Source organism: Helianthus annuus, chromosome 17 (assembly GCF_002127325.2).
Source record: "Helianthus annuus cultivar XRQ/B chromosome 17, HanXRQr2.0-SUNRISE, whole genome shotgun sequence".
Lineage (NCBI taxonomy): Eukaryota > Viridiplantae > Streptophyta > Magnoliopsida > Asterales > Asteraceae > Helianthus > Helianthus annuus.
In genome coordinates this window covers 9,566,664-9,571,321 of record NC_035449.2, presented here as the reverse complement: position 1 = coordinate 9,571,321, position 4,658 = coordinate 9,566,664, and the positions used below count along the sequence as shown (strand labels likewise).

Below are 4,658 nucleotides of genomic sequence, written 5' to 3'. Positions count from 1 at the left end.
TGTAACATGTTTAAAAATACTATTCAATGCAAAAGCAAAGGCGAGTATACAAGTTTGGTACATACATAGCATAAGATAAAAGTGTGAACAATCCCTCATAGCAAGCATGCGATTCAAGATAAACATTAAATATGGCATGTGTCTAACATATCAAACCAAGAAAACGCAACTTGCTCATGACATAACCAAAGTTTCAGTAGAGGCGGGTCGTTAATCCTATAGCGCTACATATGTCACGGTTTGGCTCGTACGAAGTTAATGATAAGTTCAACACATAAGTTTCACCCAAGTTTAAAGTATCAAGCCATCACGTATACAAGCATGTTATAGGAATGTTCATGTGTTTAAGCAAGATGTTCATGTGTAAGTTTGTTGATAGGTAAACATGTTACACCCCAAAAGTGGTAAAAGTAAAAAGGGGAAATACGAGTATACTCACAAAGTTTGCATATGTTTTCCGATTATCCAATTGTTGACGAATAGAGATTTAGAGTCCGAATGTATAAGGGTTAAAGTTCAAGTATGTTTAGAGTCGAGATTCGGTGTTTAAAACAACATAAAAATAAGATATGAGAATAACATGGAAAATAATCATTTAGTACATATGCTGCTTGTTCTTGACACTAGGAAACTCGAAGGAGTTTAGATGTTTTCATGGAACAAGGTTCCATTAGAATAGTGACAAGTTATCATAGTCTAGGATGATGTAATCTAGTACCCCAACATATGAACACTAGTTCATCATCAAAGATTCGATTACTCGAATAATATATTTAGGTTATATAATATATGTCCAATAGTTCAAGCATGAGGTAGAAGATTAAAATCTTCATTTTGGTACCTCTAAATGTCATAGAAGTCATGTAGGAGGTAGGAAGATCAAGTCTTCCATTTAGGCACCTCTATGTGTTCACCACTACACTTGATGCAAAAAAAACAACCAAGGAGGGTCATGAACATACAATAAAGAATAAGAAATATACACACTAACTAAGAGAAATCATCAAATCATGTGAGGATTGTATGTTTGGACAACCCAAGTTGTTCCATAATCACTCATGTATCAAAGACAAAGTTTGACATGACTTGTGGGTTAAAAACCCTAAACAAAACACCAAGTTTATGAGGTTTAATCCTCTGATTTTAAATGTCTCAACCTTGTTTTTAAGCTTAACCAACCATGGGATAAGTTGTAAGCATTAGGACATAGGTATGAGATGTGTTGGACACAAGTTGCATAGGTTTAAACAAGTTTTTGATGAACATAAAAACAAACAGAAAGTTTATGGACTATTTCGGGGCATTTCCAGGTCTGATTTCTCCAAGGAGAAGTCTAGGAATCGAACCCCATGATTATACAAGCAAGTAGGAAAAAGAATCGAGTGAATCGGATAAGAATTGAGTGAGTTATGCTCTTTTTCGTGAAGGGGTGTCAATCTACTCGAACCCTTTCTTTCAGCTACGGTTTGGTGGATGTTTTGTGAGTTTTTAGGGTTGCAAAAGTGGTAGGGAGGCTGGTTATAAGTGGTATTTATAGGGGGAAGGATTAGGGTTTCAATGGGTTGGGCTTTGGAAGTGTTTAGAAGGGGTTACACCTTGAAACTAGCCCACAAAACCCAACTATATGGGCTGAATTTTGCTGAATTGGGGCTGCCATATTTCTTTATTTTTTTATTTTTTTAAAAAATTATAATGAGTAATTTTGTTAGTTAAGTTGTGTAATAATGTGCAACAATGTTTCCCCTAACTTGTAACAAGGTGAAATATGAAATAAAACATGATTTAACTAGGTAAAAAGTGTAATGTACAAGTTTTATTTACGAAACAAGTTCCGTATTTTACAACGATTAGAATGAAATAATGGTTATAAGAACACAAGATTTCCAAAGTTAGAATTTCACGTAAGGTTTCTAAATGTAGGAAGTTTGAAAACGCAAGGCGTTACAGTGCCGGTTCGGATGGGTTCTCGATTGGAGCGGTCAAAAGAACTTTCGAGTTAAGTAAGGATTACAGTACTCGGTTCGTTTGGAATTGGAGTAGATGGCTTCCTAAGAAGTGCAACCTCTTTGCTTGGAGAGCTGAACAGGATCGTATTCCTACTAGAGAGGCGCTAATTAGGAGGAATATTTCGGTGGAGGATAGCAATTGTCCGTTGTGTCATATGGGGGTGGAATCTGTGGACCATCTTTTCACTTCTTGCGGTGTTTTGGCAAAAGATTCAAGTTTGGTGTAAGATTCCTTCGTTGGTCTTCTTCTCGTTTCGCGATGTTTTAGAGATGCATAATTGGGTTGGTTTGGACGGCAACAGCAAGGAAGCGTTTCACGGTATTGCTATTCCCTCTTGCTGGAGTACTTGGAAGGCTAGGAATAATTTACTTTTTTCCGGTAGGCGGTTTAACATCAATGAGGTTTTTAGTGAGGTTAGATCTTTGGGTTTTGTTTGGTATAAAAACAGGTCGAAAAATAGAAGTATAGTTTAGGGCGATTGGTGTAATTTTGTAAATATGTAATTGGGGGTTGCCGCTCGGTTTCGAGTGGTCCGTTTTTGTGAATGAAGTTTTCTTTTAAAAAAAATGCCATATTAAAAAAAAAACAAAAAACCTTTCAAAACTAATGTCATTTCTATTATAGACAATTTCATATATACCCCTACAAACTTGTAAAATATCATATTTACCCATACAAAATTATAAATATCATATATACCCTTACAAAGTAGTTGAAATATTATCACTACAAGAAAATGAAGCTAATGCAACTCTGGTAAAGTGTTACATTAGGCCTTTTAAAGGTTACATTAGACATAATGCAACCTTTTAACAAAAGTTGCGTTAGGCGAAGTTGCATTAGACCTAATGCAACTTTTTTGTTAGATAATGCAACTTTTTTTGAAAAGGTTGCATTTAGTATTCAAATGCAACCTTTTTATAATGCAACCTTTTTTACAAGCTAGTGCAACTTTTTTACTTTTAAATGCAACCTTTGATGCGTGAAATGCAACCTTTGCGACACTAAAAGCAACTTTTGTTTCACTCAAATGCAACCTTTTTTTACATCAAATGCAACGCTTTTAAAGATTTTGGTTATAACAAATGCAACCTTTTTTTACAATCAAATACAACTCCATAGCGTCATTGTTTAAAGTACTAAAATTTATATTATTATCTCAATTACACCAATACAATAGTAAGAAAAATACAAAAGATGCCCTTATATATATTCACATATGTCCAAACTCAATATTACAATGTAATCAAAATTAAAATAAAGGGGTCAATTACAATGGAAAAGGCAATATAAGGAATAGGTTGCTGGGTTTGATAATAAAACCTTCCAAATAGCCTTGTGATGCTACTGATTTGTGGGTTTTTTCTATACTTGGAGCAGTATGAAATATTATTATATATGCCTAATGTTATTTTACATGAACAATTTGGCAATTTGGTTGCCGGTTGTATTGTCCATTGAGCTTTATGTCCTTCCATTAGTCCTCGGGCAGCTTGTGAACAAGAGATTCTTCATTGACTTCCTGTTTTCTTTTGTTCATAGAGTGTCACACCTTCCTTCAGATCTTCAGGAAGCATCTTGTGGGACATCCATACCTCTGCATCCCTCCTTTTTACCCTCATTTCTAATCTTAATGTCATTGAGTAAAGATATCTATGGTGCACCAACCAAAACAATCAATTTAAAATATGTGCATATATAATTCAATAAAACAATGTGTATGCAAGATATACAAACATTTCCCACTTACATGTTGCCTAGAAGAAGAAACTAGAATAATACCTGTCCAAGAATCCCATAAGTAGGTACTTGTCTTGAGGTTTTGACCAAGCGAGCTAACTGATTGAAAAATAATAAAATGCTTACTACCAGAGTTATTTAATATGGTTGAAGAGGTTTGCAACTTGTGTTAAAAAATGCATAATCCCCCATACGGTTTTCACCACAGTATGGAGACGTTATATCACAATTCATGTTATCCTTGCATGTAGCAAGCCAGCAGTCATCAGCCCTATCTACATAGAACAGGCACCAGAAGAATCAAATCTCCTGAAACATCCACAAATATGTTCACCAACTAATACTTTGTCACCAAAAAATATAAATAATTCATTTACTTACCAATTGTTTATATGCTACATCTACATGAAAGCAGTTCTAGCTCAGTATGCTAAAAGTCCTAGTCACCGGTCTATATATATAGTTAAATCATCCGAACAAGTAATCGGATATTGTTTAAACGTCTCAAACTTAAAAATTTCCTTTGTAACTGGAGAACCCGGTCCCTTTCTGGTTGGTGTGGTGATTAGTATTGTTGTCACCTGTAACACCTCGAAAAATTTCGTCCAATAATGTCTTGACACGTGTCATAAGGTTCCGTTATGTGAAAACATACTTTAGAGGGACTAAAAGTGACAAACAGTGAAAACTATGGAACGTAAGGGTCCAAAGTGTCAACAATGGATAAATAGGCTCTATGATAACCCCACATAATGTTTATAACCTTTAACGGATGGTTCATGGATCATACGACGCGGAAATTGCACGAAAGTGAAGTATTGCAAACTATAGGGGCCAAAAGTGTCAACATGTTTAATTTATACCTCTGAGTGAACTTTTGGCGGACCCGAAGCTTTGTATAGCTAAAATAT

At 35.0% G+C, this 4,658-nt stretch overlaps 1 long non-coding RNA gene across 1 annotated transcript; it reads right to left on the bottom strand.

The window, feature by feature from the left end:
• Window positions 1-3,184: 3,184 nt before the first annotated feature.
• Window positions 3,185-4,440, bottom strand: LOC110921670. The gene is made up of 2 exons (XR_002582537.2): window positions 3,758-4,440; window positions 3,185-3,660 (listed from the first exon to the last, which is right to left on the bottom strand). It is a non-coding gene; the product is annotated as an uncharacterized LOC110921670 (long non-coding RNA).
• Window positions 4,441-4,658: the final 218 nt, after the last annotated feature.